The sequence below is a fragment of the Pteropus medius genome, unplaced genomic scaffold (genome assembly GCF_902729225.1).
Source record: "Pteropus medius unplaced genomic scaffold, Ma_sr-lr_union100, whole genome shotgun sequence".
In the NCBI taxonomy this organism is placed as follows: Eukaryota; Metazoa; Chordata; class Mammalia; order Chiroptera; family Pteropodidae; genus Pteropus; species Pteropus medius.
In genome coordinates this window covers 2,739,864-2,756,693 of record NW_024349505.1, presented here as the reverse complement: position 1 = coordinate 2,756,693, position 16,830 = coordinate 2,739,864, and the positions used below count along the sequence as shown (strand labels likewise).

The following is a 16,830-nucleotide window of genomic DNA, read 5'->3' as shown; positions in this document are numbered from 1 at the left end:
CTGGCAACACAAAGTATACAAAGTAAAATAATGAATCCTTAAGATAAAATAATAACTATTAAATGTTCTTATATTCCATTTTTTGAGTCATTAGAGCATATCGCTTTTTTCATGACAGTTTCAAGAGCTTTATTAATGAAAAATAGCTATATAAAATAATTAATAAATCAAATCTTATAAAGTTATTGAATAATTTTAAGAGTGTGACACAGAGGCCCTGTACTTATATTAGAGTAAGCATGCTTTTATCTTTCAAAAATATATAAAACTAAATGTTATTACAAAACCAAGTTTCTCCAATGTATACATAAGTCATGAAAAATATTAATCAGCTCATCACTGTGCCAATCTGATACCAAATCAGTAAGTCTACTTAGTGCTTATAATGTAGTGTTACATAGATTTAATGATGCTATTAGTGATATTTGCAGTTATTGGACTGGCATAAACAATTAGTATTTAGGATACTGTTTCTCGGTAGAAAAAACACCTAATTCCACTAATTGCCTCTAGTTCTGCTTCTATTAACGGCACACTTTGTACATGCTAATAATCTTATTATCAGCTGTTGCTGAGTTAATTAAAATTCATGCCTACAAGCATAAACTAAAAAGATATGTATTCTGCTTAGCTTTTTATATATGAAATAAAAAATTTTGAAAAACCCAAATTAAACATTCATCTGCAGAAAATTCAAGAGAATTAAAAAGATGCATATGCCAAATTAACTTATGACAAGCTCAAAATAAGTTGTGAAAATAATTTTGCATTCTCATTATAAAATAATAGTGAAGAATCATGCCAGTCCATTTGTTGGTATGGAAAATACTTGCTATGTTTTCTGCTAAACATTGTTCATTCTTTGAGTAAATGAATGTATCTCAAAAGACTTTTTCGATTTGCCTTTTTTTCCTGAAAACAGCTAAGACATTTTAAAATTCGTTCTTCAGTTTCCAAAAATCAACCTGAAATATGTTTTATTTTTTTGTTGGTATTTTAATACTTCAGATTGTAGTAAATCATTTCTAAGTGAATGGTATAGATTAAATGGAGAACTTCTCTGCTTCTTTTTTATTAGAGAAATGATATATAATACCCTATCTGTATCTAACAGCAGCGATTTGAGTTTTAAGACTGTATTATTTATAACCCATCATTAGTGACAACGAGCACATATTGGATAGTATTTTACAATTAAGAATGTCACAGCATATTTTAGTTACATTCACTCATGTTATTAATTAAAAAAACCTGAGATTTTAGGTATGACTAATCTTAACTGGGTTTTTATTTAAAGAGAATCACTCTAATTGGGACCAATCTAAATGAGTAAGTTTTACTTTGCTTTTAATTTATTCTTTAAGCATTCAAGCTGCCTAGATTCTCTCAGTTGTGAATTGGCAAGTGTTGTGTTAATATAAAATTATACACACGCTACAATAAGGGCTCTATGTTCTAATGTGCTTTTTGTTTTAAGAACAAATAATTCTCAAAAACATAAGAGTAGAATATTAAGTATATACGTATATGTACATATACAAAATATCTATATGTTTTGTATATGGATTAGTCATCAAAAATTAAATTCCCGAGATTTAATCTTTCTGACAGCAAAAACAACAGCAACAATAACTAAAAAATGATAAGATGATACGTTTGAGAAATATCTCTCCAGAAAAAGAAAAGCAAAAACCCCTCAAATCTAGTACTACTCTTGACAAGTTAAATTCAGTCAAATAAAGTTAAATAGTGGAGCTTTCTTTAATCTTTCCTTAGCATTCTATTTCATTAAAACAAATACATTAAAATTTTGATAATCTTTTCATGTTATCCATTGCTTTAGGGAAACTTTTCATAAATACAACAATACAACAAACTGAGTATACTCTTAAAAGACAAATCAGAACTCAGCTTTTTATTCTTATCTTCTTTCTCTTCTTTGAACCTGAGGCATCACGCATATCCCCTTTCTTGAAATTCTCTCCAGCTTTGGCTTTCTTGACATCTTTTAACACAGTTCTCTGCCTACACACACAATATTATCTCCTTGGTGTCCGCTCTTGGTTCTTATTTCTCTATGACTCTAAAATGTTGTGTTCCCCGAAATTCTATCATTAGCCTTGACCTTGTGTCATCATTTTCAACAGTACCTCTATTTAATCCAAGCATCAGCTACCAACTGTTTACTTTCAAAATAAGATGTATGACCTCTAAACATAGTCACTCAATATTATTCAGCACGTCTTTATCACACAGCTGAATCTTGTCACTATCTCCAAAAGTAAACTCATTATCTACCCCCTAAATATATCCCTTAAATACTGCATTTCAGCTAAACCCATTACTTTTGAGCAACTAAAGATCTTCTTTTGTTCTGCTTAGCACAAGGAGTTCAGTGTAACTTCCTGTTTACTTGTTTAAATCTGCCAATGAAATCTAAGATCTGGGAGAGCGAAATCCGTTTCTCGTCTATTTTGTTCACCATGATATAACTAGTTCTGCTGTCCTACAAGAAGAGCGTTAATGCAGTGAATCTTTTCTGTCACCCTCCCTCATGCCCAATTAGTCCACAGGTCCTTCTTATTCCTCATCCTAAAAGTCTCTGGAATCCATTGCCTTGCCACGATCTTATTTTCCTCTTTTATGATCTATGGCTACAATATTATAGTAGCCTCCTAACTGATTTCTCTACTTCAAGCCTATTCATCTATAGAATTATCTCCTCTCGTTTAAAGCTTAAGGAAATGATTCCAGTCCTTAAGATGATATGTAAGTCTTTTCTTAATTGACTCGCTACCTAATCCAATATCATATTCTCTCGCTTTCCAAAAAACTGCAGCATTTACCCATATTCATTATTTTTAACTTTCCTGAGCACTGAATTTTGAATTTTCCTCAATTTGTGACAGCACGCTGTCCTGCTCTCACAGGACTGGATAGGTGATAATATAAATATTGATATAGATATCAACATAGATATAGGCATAGATATAGATATGTGGATATGGATGTGAATGTAGATGTAGACATAGATATTTTTAATCACCTCTGACCAGTTCTTCTATTATTGTTCTGAGCCAGTTCAAGTACGTGTCCTTGGTGAAGGACTCCCTTCAATGCACAAAGTGTTCTCCCCCGTTTTCCTACATAATCCTGAGAAAATCTCAATTAAAGCACTTTGTACATTCTTTAAGCTTATTGAGAGTAGAGATAGTGTACCCTGGTATATGAAACCGTGTCACATAATTAGTAGTAAAAACATTTATTAAAGAAAAGTGTGAATTAAAAAATGACAATTTGTATTCTCATATTAATGTACTGTGTCACAATAGGTATAATTTTAAATATACCTATCCAAGTAGCAGTGGCATAAAGAACCTCAAATTAGGAATCCTGGAAATAAAAATTTATTTCAGAACTCTTTCCTTAAGTATAAGGACATTAAATAATATTTAACATAAGAAAAATAAATCCCTGATAGGAAACAAAATGATGTGAAGTATAATTTGAGTGACACTTGAAATACCTCTCTCTCCTGCTATTTTTTAACTAATAAGTATATTACATATTTATTTAGAAGGCTTTAAAGGCTAGAATTTGATTTTTATTAAAATCAAAATTGCTCAAAGATTTTAACAATTAACTGTTTTGAGTTTGTTTGCACCATTGTAAACTTCTTTTCACAGGAAATAATCATAACACTAGTTTATGATGGAAGCAAAGAATGTAACCTCATATTAAGTACATAGGGAAAGACATACCTAATGTACTTGGCTATTTCTACTAGATTCAGCTCTGCCCTCAGGAAGCAAGCCAGCAAGTAACCCAACTAAAAATACAAGTCCAACTGAGATATCGTTAAAAAAAAAAATGCCTCCCAATTTTTTGTGCCATAGTAACCGTTTTCAACATTAAAAATGGTTCCTGTGTTTTCATTAAAACAAAACAAAACAAAACAAAATCGTGTGTGAAATCTGCAGTCAAGAGTTAGTGAAAAATGAAGCATAAATGTGTTTTACTCAATACCAAAATAATATAAAAGTCAACAATTTAGAATTTAAAAAGAAAATAAATTTATTTCTCATTTCTTATTAGAGAGCATATTTTCATTTTTAAGTAACTAACACAATTGAGAACAAATCAGGATAAAATTTGAGTTTGTATCAGTCAAAGAATCAGAGGAGTTAAAACGCTAATTCAGGTTATATGGAAACACAGGTAAAGAAAAAGAAAAAGAAAGAAAAGGAAAAAATACGCATTTTCTATTTGGGGTGTGGAGAAGATAGCTGTAGCTTTCTCAACACAGTGTTGTGATGTGTGTCCTGTGCTTTGCCAGGAGAACATGTGCAAGAAATAACCAACAGGCAGAGTGGACCTAGGAAGCAGAGATGGTGGCTTGGAGTGGTAAGTGGCTACAGAGGCTCAATCTGCCCAGTGAGCCATCCATGAATCTGGAAACCAGGTTCTTTATGTCCTCATTAAAAGAATAATTCTTTGGTCAGAAAATTTAAAATTTTTTCCATTACCCATCTATTGCTGAAAAAGCTCTAATTTTCTATTAAAGTTTTCAAACTTCTCCTAGTCAAACATGCGTTTTTCGCTAATACTAATAGCTCATTACACATTAATTGTGCTGATTTTCATGGTAAAACAACCATACTTCCTATTCTTTAGGGCTTGTCACTATCAGTGGCATCGTCCTAAGGCTCACTATGAGTATAGAACACCCACTGTTGTCATTTTTCAGCAAATAGTGTCAATTTTTTTCTTGTCTTGTATTGTTTTCCTGTGGGTTTTAATATGATTTCTTCTGTTGCTGGGTTCTTATCAGTATCTGCTACCTCATTAGCAAACATCATTTAGCATAAGCCTGAGCGATATGATGCCACCTTGTTCAGTCTTTTGTCTTCCCTTGTGACTGTCCAACATACTCTTTTCTCTTCACTACAACAAGACTGTCAGCCCTTCATGAGCTAATAATTAATAATCAATTAATGTTTCATAATAAAGTTGCATTATATTGTACTTTGGTACCTGAAGTAATTTATTTTCATCTCATTAGGAAAACCTCTTCACCAATCGCACTGAAAGCAAGTTCCGTGTGTGATTCTTTCCTTTTATATACTTTGTGTATGCACATAAATGATGTGGCACAGAAAATAATGAGAGGTGTATGAAAGCAGTATCATGTAGTTATACCACATTAATTAATTTTTGTTGCTATATTAAATGGGCTTGGGACACTTACAAGAAAGGTGCTATTTAAGCATAAACTATTGGTTGTCATATCTGTACTTGTATAGCTTATAAATTATATCTCAGAATTTCACAGATACAAAGCAGGGTTTTACCATTATCAGCAAGCAAAGCCAGTGAAGCTATTCCAGAGGGGCCCTCCTCCATTATCAAAACAATTGCCAGCAGAGCCCTTCACTGTAACCAGTTACTATGAGTGATGGTTGGTGGTGAGTCAGGTAGAAAGAACACAGCCCAATTTCCATGTGCCAGGCTGAACATGATACGGTGACAGGACGTGATTTTTTAAATAATTTATAAGGAGAGCAAACCAGATATAAATAGGATTGATGACAAATAAATTTAGAATGCCAATATGTAATCTCTTCTTAACAAAACAGCACTTAGTTAAAATTATGTATCGTCCTCCGAAATTTTTGGCTGTTAAGTGCCAATTAGCATGTTGAATCAGGTATTACTCAGGCAAAACTCAAGAATAAGAGAATAGATAGTATTTCTCTTTTTAAAGTATATGAAAAAAGGTTTGTTGAAACCTCATATTTATATTCATTTATCTCCATACAGTGTTTAGAGTAGTAAGTTCCTAATAAATTTACTTGAATGAATCATATGTCCCTGAGAATATACAAAAATGCCAAAAGCTGCCAACTAATAGATTTATTATGGCATTTTATCTTGTTATGCACTTGTGCAGAAATCATTTTCCATTTATTGAATTCTCTACACATGATGTCTTTCCTCTGAATCTGGTACCAACTTGTTTTGTGGTGATTTGATTGATTTAGACTAATCAAAATAGGGATTGTGTTAGTGACTGATTAAGAATGTGCAGTAGAGGCTGACTATTTGACTAGTTTCAGCTAGACCATTAGGATAAAATGGAACAGTTCTGTTAAAGCATACTTACTTCAATGCCTAGTGTGTAGTTAGCCCTCAAGAAAAGTTAATAGCTCTTGTTTTGCTTCTCAGTGCAAGATCACTTATTAAACATTTTGAAATTTTACTACTTTCTGATGTGTTTATTAGAGAGGATATGTTAATTTGTATATAAGTTTTCTTATAGCCCAAGTGCTAATTTGGGGGGTCCCTCTCAGTTCCCTAAAAAATCAGAAATCCCTAGGACACTTGACATTCCTAATTAGAACACGATTGCCATCTAGCGGTCACAATTGCTAACTACAGGCCTCCTGTTGAACAAAGAAGTAAGTTGTGATAATGTTCTGCTTCATAATGCAGCGTCCTGGAGCGAATCTCAGACAAACAAGTGAGGCTTCCTACATGCACATAATTCAACCATTAAAAACGTTTAAACACAAAATTCCAGCAGAGCTTGGGGGAAATTTAGTTCCTGGGCCACAGGAAGCATATAGTCTAGTTCTAAAAACTCATATAAAATTCTTAAACTGGATTTTAAATATGAATTAGAAAAATATATATACGAATTCAGATGTAAAAGAGAACATAGAGGGCTGGAATAGAAAGATGAGTATGATATTTAACAGCAAAATTTTTTGAAAGAATATTTAGTGCAAAAAGTCAAAGAAATGACAAGTTAATGGAAGACAAGAAAGGCGGGAAATGATCGAGATGCAATATATATATGAAAAATCTTTAAAATAAGACACAGTAACTTAGACAGAATATAAGGAGCCAGAAAAGATTTTTATCCCAGATTTAGAAGATTGGTGTGTAAATAGACTATTCAAAGACATATCTGCTCATGAAAAATTGAATCCTAGATTGCGTTCTTCACAAAAACAACTTCATATAAGATCTTGAGAGACAGTGCTATACAAAATGAAAACTAGATATTTATAAAGGTAAGTGTATTAAAATACACTTCAGACTGAAGCTATAACTAAGAAAACATTCAAGTGCTTATTTAATGAAAGCTACTGGATGCAAACTAATATTAAGTAAACTATTTTTTTAAATTAATAAGATTTCAAGTTTTATTCCTATTTTCTAAAATCTTAGTTTAATTGCCAGTGTTTTTTCTTTTTTCTTAAGGAAGAACATTTTTGTTAGACCAAGATTTTACAGAGGATGAGCATAAGGACCACTAAGAGGTCAATCACATCCATAGCCTCTGAAACCAAGAGCTGGCACTATGAGCACCAAAAAGAATTGAACTAGAGCTTCTCTTTCATACCTCTTAATGATTTTGGTTGCAGATGTTATCAAGACATCTACAAAGTACGATATGTTCTTCAGTGTTGGTTACTGAAGCAGCTGTTATATTAATTAAGTCAGTATATTTTTTGAGTCTGATTAAGATATGTTTATTTCTGCTTTCATAAAACAGCTGCGATGTAAATACTAAAACTATGTTCTAAGAAACCCAAAATAAAATTAAAATCATCATATGTTGCCCAGTTCAAGTAAAAGTTTACTTTTGGATCTTAACTAAAACCCGGAACCTTATGTGAATCATATGAGAGGAGAGAAAAAGGAGGTCATGATTTAAAGAAAAAAATCTGTAACACAAATAAGACAAAAGCTTAGAGGCAACTCAACTGCTGCAGATGTGCTGCATCTGCTCCCTTGCCCACTGGGGACCAGGAGATAAAGAGATTAAGACATTTACACAAAGATAGTTAGACAATGAGATCTGATAAGCAACATGACAGCTAGGTCCAAGTACTCTAACCATCGCATGGAGAAAATGACCCACTAAACCACTTAACCCACTTACAAACAATATTTTTAATTCATTTAACATTCACATGATATTTTAATCAGGATAGACAATGAGCTGGTTAATTTTAAAATGTCACTAATATACTGAAATAGAGAAATGAGTGATCTTTTAATAATCACTTTAGTTAGGTAAATAGCTTTGGGATTTTATAATAGGGCATGAATATTCTTATGGTTTTTAAAAGACAATTCTAAGTCAGGACAATATTTTAAAATCTGATTTTCACATGAGAACAATATAAAATTCTAGTTATGATGCATGTGAAAAGACTTCATGGTGCTCAGAAAATATAAATGTTTGTTTCTTCTTGGTAGACCTCCTACAAGAAAATGTTTTCTACTTTTCACTTTATGCTCTGCTTTTTTTTTCTAATTTCAGATGTGGACATGCTTATTCTTGAACTCTGTATATAATAAGATACAGGGGTGTACATGGTCTATAAACCCTTCACTGGAAAGACAACACAAGAATTTAAAAATAAGCAGCACAAAAATAAATTCCATAATAGCGAAATTCTAACTTTTTCAAAAAGATGTAGAAGTCAGAAAGACTAATATCCTCTATAGTATATACATAGATGTTAATTTGGAATAGATAAAGAACACGTTATTGTATAATATTATAAAATGAAACATTATAAGTTATAAAAGAAATGAAATACATACAATCACTCATTCTGGGTCTCTCAGAAATGTGGCCATGTAACCTAGTCATCTCGAAATTATGACTTGAAGATGATGTTCTAAATTCAAACTGACAGAAATATACCTTACTATTCCTAATTAACCAGATTCAACATTTCCTCTTTCTCCCTCTAAATTATCATCAGATAACCTTGAAATGAAAAATGCTATTTATATCATCTACTTGTTGCAAAAATAGGTTCATGTCTGATATCATTTATTTTATAAAAAATCAAAACATAAGCCTTTAGATTTTTTTATTAAAAAGGAGAAGAATTTAATCCATGTATATAATTTGAAACATAAATTTCCTTATTCGTGTTCATTGTGAGAGAGTACCATGAATCATGTGACTGATCGTATTTCCTTCCTTACATTGGCTACTATCTTAATGGTAAACTTAGGGCCATTTCTGACAAAATGTTAATAGATTTTTCTCTCTAAACCCCATTCTTGGCTTCCTATCTCTCCTACTATCTGTCACTTTACCCTATATCTTGATTTGACTGATCTTAATTTTTTAATTGATTAACTTTCTATAAACCAACTTAAATCCTTTCGGAAATACCAGTTGAAGAAAATGTACGAAATATATGAGATACTGATGTAAACGCCAACATTCTTAAATCACAGTACGACAAAGGTGTTTTAGGAAGTGAAGAAAACTACAGGCAAGCTCACCCTCTAAGGCCCCTATTAAGGCTGAATGTGTTCAATTATAATAAACGTTTAAAGGCAAAACCATTGCACAATAGAAAAAAAAATGCTTTAAGCTCTTAGACTTTGAATCTATTTTGTGATATATTTAAAGAGGTTATAAAAGTCCTGGTGATTCTCTCTGTGAACCAATAGCCTGACGCAGGAGTGGAGCCACTGAAGCAGAGAAAAAGCCCAGAGAAGTTGAATCTCAGCAACAATCCCTCAGTTAACACATAAAGAAAATAACCTAATTACTGGAAAGCAGGAAAAAGAAAATAAAGAGTATAGAAGGGTAGAGAAGCATTAAATGTGAACACACAAATTTGTCTTTGCTATAGAACAAGAAATCAGCCTAGATCCTGAGGGTAACCATTAAAAGCAGAGACTGGATGTTTGCATAACATGTGTGGATGAATGAGAAGAAGCCAAGAAACAGGAAAAAGACTAATTTTAATTACTAGAAAAGCTGCAAGAGAAAGAATACAGAGCTGGTGGTAGGAAGGCTTCTAGCTACAGGCTGCATGGCACCGTACTCTCCTTGCCAATTAAGCCAGTCAGACCCCATTGGAGGATTAAGTGAGCAGAGGAATCAGTATTAGTGCAGGGTCAGGCTGGACTCAAACACACATGTAAAACGGACACCAACCGGCCCCGGTGTGACCTGAGGCTCTCCTACAGTTTCATTTATAGACTATGCTAAAACAGTCTGTAAAAGAAATAGAAAACAGCATGTGGGATTTCCTTTCCATAAAATACAGGTGCTAACCGCATTATCTATGGAAATACCTCGCAACAGAAATGTAATATAATTTATTTAAGGAACGCTCAATTAACATCAAACGAACCAAGAGAATTAGAGAATGACTCAGAGACTGAGAGAAGAAAAGTAGAGGGGAGGACTAGCAGAACAATGGCACTAAAGCTGCCACACTGTGGATTTACTACCTGTGTTTTTCCAATTACATCCATTGTGATATAAAATTTCAGAGAAAGAGGCTGCTGTCTGAGACTAACCCGGTTATTTCCTTAGCTTATTTAGAACTGACACGGGGAGGAGAGGTGGGAATCAAGGAGAAATGAAACCAGTCTGAGAGGCTAATAGACGTAGATAAAACTCGCAAGTGTAACAACAAAGAGAAGTGCTTCCCAGCCAGGACCCAAGGAAATTCTCCAAAGTGAAAAAGTCCACTCTGGAGCCGACTCAAGTCGGTGCTGCCGCTGTGTCTGGGGTAAAAGCGACCGAGTCCTGGAATCAGAAAGAAAAGAAAAAGCAGCAGCCGGGAGGGGAGGAAGGACTAGTCTGAGCTCCGCGCGCAGGAGCCACCAACCCGTCTGCGCTGCAATCTGCAAACGTTAAACTCGGTCAGGTTGCAAGGCTGAGGCCGGGGGAGGGGCGCCCGCGGTACTTCTGGGCGACGCGAAACGCGGGTTGACTAGTGAGACGAGTAGGGAAACGTATAAAACCCTTCTTGAGGCAAACAGACCTTTAAGCCCGGGGACATGCTAAATGAACCTTTTCCGCGAGAGGCAGTGAGGCGCTGGGCGCGGGCGACGGCGACAGCGCGGGCGAGCTGGGAGGGGCGAGGGACCGCTCGGGAAGGACACAGCCAGTCAGAGGCGCGGGGCGCGGGGCGCGCGGGCGCATTGGAGGAGAACACGCGAGCCCCAAACACAGCAGCCTGGGGAGGCGCCGCACCTACTTCCCAATATAACCAACTACAGAGTGCGGGAGCGTAACTGCTAGCTGGCCACAGCCAAAGTGCCATTAAACCTCGGGGCGGAAAGGATGCGTTCTTTACCTGGGTCCTCTCTTCAGGGAGAAGCCGGGCACGCTGGAGGATTCCCTCTGAAAGGTTAAAAACTCCGCAATTCTCTTCTGCCACAGGCTGGGTAGGACCCTGAGAACTGCTCTATTTCAACTGTGCCTACGGGCAGGAGGATGGCAGACAGGAATTGAGAGTCGCAGAGGAAGGACAGGAGAGTCTGGCATCTCATTGGTAAGTGGCTGACATTCCTTTGCCAGTGACTGCTTTCACTGATTGTGCACTTCATCTCCTAGGTGCTTACAATTTTTGACGTACTCGCTTCTGCTAGCCATATTGCCAAAATTTAAAAACTGTCAGATAAGCCTTAAAAAAAAAAGAAAAAATGCTATTTTTTTTTCTGCTGGGATTTTATGTCAGAAAAAGTTGAAGCAACAGTAAATATAATCCATTTATGTATCTCATAATGCCGACCAAAAAAAGAGTAAACAATTCCTGCAACTAAATTGTAAGGTGATGAATGCCAGGCTAGAGTAGGAATTTTTCTGGAAAAGAAACTGAATGTTCAGAAAATAAGATGTGTTCTCAGGTGCTGAATGCGTGTCATGATTGAGCAACGTGTTTCTGAGAATAGAGCCCAAATAACTGGGCATCTGGCAGTGCAATAACTTCTTATAATTCAGTAGAGATGCCCTAAAAGTGAAGTTGTATGAAGTTCGAGAGACTAAATCAAAAGAATTTTGGTTTATGCTGAGGTGCTTTCTAACTGTTGTGTAGGAATATGATAGAGTTTTTGGTTTTTTTTTTTTAAGAATATAAAAATATGTTGAGACATCTTTATCGAGTTCTTCACTGAAAACTGGGAGAGAATGTTAATTTGCATATATATGGACATGGTGTGCAATAAGCTAAGAATTACTCTTAGAATCTCAAAAATTTTAAGTTGTTTTCACTAACTTTATTTGGGAAACCTAAGAATCCATTGAATGTTTTAAAATTTTTTTATTTTTAAATTTTATAACCTCTCTAGCATGAAAAATACTGTTCAATGTGGTAATGTAAATGCAGATTTGGAAACAAGAAACTTTTTAACTATTGTATATAAAATGCCTTACCTATATTTATCTGCTTTTTTTTTTTTAATTTAAAGGATAAAATCATTTAGAGATACCATACTTCTACCTTGATTCCCAGTTTTAATTGTGGAATTAAAGAAAGATTAAAGACGTAAATATTCATTAAGATGCTAGCATTAAAAAATACAGACAAATAAGTAATGGGTCGAATTTAAAAATTAGTGCATGATTGAGTACTATTGAATTGTAACAGAACTATGGAAATACTTATGACTATCACAGAAAGCTTAAAGGAGTTCATCATAGTTAATATTGTGACAAACATAAAAGAATTAGTAATGATGATGTCATTTTTTCAAAGTGCCTGCAGTCAATTTTAAGCAACTCACAAATGTTTCTTTGCATATTTTCCAAATTAATACTCGAATTATTATAAGATCTATGTGGACCAGTTTATTGAGTATCAAACTTGACAGGTATATCTTTCCTTTGATTCAAATAGAAAAAACAATACGACTATGTAAGAATATATCACATAAAAATGAATACAAATTAAAAGATATTACATACAAAGGCCAACTAAGTCTAGTGAAGGAAACAAAGCACAAAATTTAAAGTTTTAAAAAAAAGGAAATGTGATTTAAAAAATAAAGTAGAATTTGCAAAGTAACAGGTAGAGTGCGGTGAGATAATATAAGACAGTATTTGGAAATAGAAAGTCAGTAAAATGTTTATTACGATATAAATACCAATGTGTTCTGTAGGGCTCGGTGGAGGCTTTCAACTGTTTGTATTTAAAACTTCTAAAAACTAAAAAAACTAGAAGAGAAAAACTGCTAATTTTAATTTCTCTTTGATTTCATACACAACTGAATAGAAAGTTAAAATTCTCAAAAGTTATAAAAATAATATTACCCCGACAGATTAACTAAAAGCCAGAGTTTACCTATGAGTTCTGGGCACCTGCTCACCAGAATGTACATGGAAATAGATCTGAGAAGCTACTATTGTGGAATTTTTAAATGGATCACTGAAATACCTTACTGATTCCTCAGGTGAGCAATACTTCAACTATGAGGTGGCCTAAAATCTTTATTAAGTTTGGGAGATGAACTAAAATCAAACCATGAGCGAATGCATAGGCTATTTTTATTTTTATTTTTAATAAAAATCAGTTGCTTGTGAAAGTTTATTTCAATTTTATGTGGCTGTCCAATTAAGTTTAAAAATAGACCAGATCTGGCTAACATATACTTCCTTAAATGCTTTTTTTTTTTTTAATAGTTTAGAAAACCTTTACCACTTTCAGAGTAGAAGCTAGAGTATGGTTTAATAGCAAAGCTGATTTAGTGATAAGGACCAGAGGGTGTCAGTAAAGGGTAGAGGACTCTCCAGATGAAGAAAGTAAAGGATGCATAATGACCAAGTTATTTATAGTTTGCCTTACTTTTAGATAAAACAAAAGGGATATTTTTGTGAAATTAGGTGTTTCAAATGTGACTTCAGGTACTCAGATTTATTCATCTCTTATTACTGAAGATACAAACATTAAGAGAAGTGTGTATTTCTGACAAGGGTTTTTTTTAGATTACTGTTATAAGGCTGTGCTACTATGTTACATGAACTTAGCACTTTATAGCAGGAAAGAGGCTGGTCGGAAACTCAAAGCAGTAGAATCTTTGCAGAGGTCTATTTTCTGAACATTTGTGATCAATAACTCTACATTAGAGACTGGTGCATTTTAAAAAGTAGTGAAGTATATAAAACTTAATACTTAAGATTTAGGATTAGAGATCACTATGAACAATGTCCCATCTCAGCATCCATATCTTTTCAATTAATTTATCCTGTTTTATGATTTTTTAAAATATTCAAATGTATAATGTTTGAAGAGTTCTGATAAATGGTATAGTACAGTTTAAATATTTATCTATGATACATATGTCATAGGCTAAATATAGAGCATTTTCATACCTATCAAGCCCTTACTTAAAAACACAGGTCTTTAATTTCATATTTTAGAGTAGTGCATATTGTATTTTTGACATTAGGGGCTTCTTAAACATCAGCTCATAAGACTTAAAAGTCATCCAAAATATGGAAGCTCTTCTTTTACTTTTTACAGGGAAATAGAACTCTAGAAATATACCGTAAAGTAATTCCAAAAAATAAGTCAAAGCTCTGTCTTTTTTTATGGAAATCGAAAAAAAAAATCAATGAATCTATCATTTCTTAATCTAATATAAAATAACATGAGATTTATTGTGCATGAGAAATTTTAGAAAGTACAGTCATGTTCTTTTCAAATGTGTTTCTTAAGGGAATTTCTTATGATCACTGTCATTTTTATACAGTTCCAAAAATGTTTCATTGGATGCGTTTGACAACATAGGTGCAAGATTGATTTTTTTCTGGTTTTCTCAGTGGTCCCTTAAAAATTCATAATGACCTAAATACCTTACTTCCCAGTGAATAACACTTTTTCTTTATTTTCTTTATTTTTCGCAAGTGGACTTCTCTTAAAATATCCGGCAGAACTTGCACATTTCCTCTCACGTCAGTCATGGTTCTAAATGTTTCCTATACTTACTTCTATAGACCAAAAAAGTTGAGATCTTGATACAAAGCAAGGTATTAATATATTGATAAGAGCTTTCCTGCAAGCATACTTTTGTGTCTTTACTCTAAAATATGGACCTACTTAAGAGTTAAAGTGACTAAAGTGAACATTATCCAAAATTTCAGCAATCGTATATTGGGCAAGGAAGAAAATGAAAGTATTGCATTTATCTGAGTGATCAAAAACTCTCTTCTGTGATCATTGACTGGGGAAGTATAATTATACACACAACATTCTATAAGGGGGGGTAGGAATCTGCTTCTTAGCATTCTTATAGCTGTTAAATGTTCAAGAAGGAGAACACGTCATCTTCTATGGTGATCGATCACTTAGTTGATAAAAGGTAGGTTGAAATTCTCTTCCTCTTGATAGTCATAATACTGGCACAATATTCATTATGAAGCTAAAAAAAAATAGTTTTTAATTGAAAGCGATATTGTATTAAGGTAACTGTAATTATAATGTGTCTGGAGCTGCAAACAGCTCTCTAAATGTATTTTCTCAAATATTCCACTAGTTGCAGGAATTATATTTGCGATATAACCAGTAGAGAAATAGTACATTTATTTGGTGAAAATTTTACTTTTAAGTTTTTAAGTTTTCATTTTTATTTTCTCAGATATTTAATTTCATATTTAAAAGTAGTAAAGAACTTTTCTGAATCAAATATAAAGTTACCTTTGTAAGGTAACAAAAAGTTTAGATAAAGTATTTTAAATCTGTTTCCCACTTCAGTTTTACATAAGAATTTAATTTTTAATGATGTAATATTTGCCGGGATACTATTATAGTTTAGTCTAAAATGACAGAATTAGATGAAATCCTTAATGATTAAGGTGAATATTATTTGGAAGATACAGGTGAGTGACAGTGGAAATTTAAAAAGAATTCTTATTTTCTATAAATAAAATTTTATTTAATTGGCATTTCATGATTAATAAATATAAAATTGTTTCCTGGGCACCTAAACAAATTTAAGTGCTTGCAAATGTTTCTGAAAACATTATGAAAAGCCTCATATTTAATCTTGGATTTTATGTTTTGTGTTTTGCCACATTCTGTTACTGTAAAACTTTCCTGTTTATATTCTCTAAAAGATAGAGATTAGTTTAATTTAATCTCTCGTATTAAAAAATTAATAAAACAATTTGTTAGAGATCATTAATTTTTGAGAATATTTGATGATAGGAACTTCAAAAGTCATAGAATTTATAATAAGATTGAAACCTTTAACTTCTTAATTCCATTTAACATTCTTCCGCTTTCAATGCTGTTATTCCAAAGGCAACGTGTGAGCTAGTGAATGAGAGTTCCTAATACTGAAATAGCCATCTCAACATTTTGATGGTTGCCAGATGGGAAAGTAGGGGGTTGGGTAAAAAAGGGGAAAAGATTAAGAAGTACAAATTGGTAATTACAAAATAGTCAAGGGATATAAAGTACAGCATAAGGAAGATAGTCAATAATATTGTAATAACTACATATGGTTACAGGTGATCACTTCATAAGTTATATAAATGTCTAATCACCTTATTGTACATCTGAAACTAATATATATTGTGTGCCAACTGTAGTTGAAGAGTAAAAAAAATATTTAAAAATAAAATAAAATAGCCATCTCATTAAAAATTAGCACGTCTCGTGAGTTATTGATGATAAATAAATTATGAAGACACTTAAGAGAAAGTGACAGAATAATACCATTTAGTGTTGGAAGGAGCCTTACCAGCTCATATTTTCATGTATTTGTCATGAAGAGTAATAAAGAATAGAGTTTAAGTGATGTGTTCAACATTACATTTAATGGAAAAGATGGAATTAGAACCCAGTTCCCTTAAATTTGTAGGTCAGAGCTTTTTATAACTTATACTTTTTTTTTTTGCTGTACAAATTTTAATTATTTTTATATACATTCAAATTAAGATTAGGACATAAGTATATGTAATTTCCTTGTTGCTATTTCTTATCTGCAAAACATTGCCTTTTAAAATTAGAACATTCGAAATCCGATTGTGTTATCTCAGAGGAAACA

At 33.1% G+C, this 16,830-nt stretch overlaps 1 protein-coding gene across 1 annotated transcript in view; it reads left to right on the top strand.

The window, feature by feature from the left end:
• Window positions 1-11,061: 11,061 nt before the first annotated feature.
• Window positions 11,062-16,830, top strand: part of CNTN5 (contactin 5) — a 1,114,755-nt gene continuing 1,108,986 nt past the window's right edge. The window contains exon 1 of the mRNA XM_039881982.1: window positions 11,062-11,336. The gene's annotated coding sequence lies outside the window, so the exon portion shown is untranslated. The remainder of the gene's footprint in view (window positions 11,337-16,830) is intronic.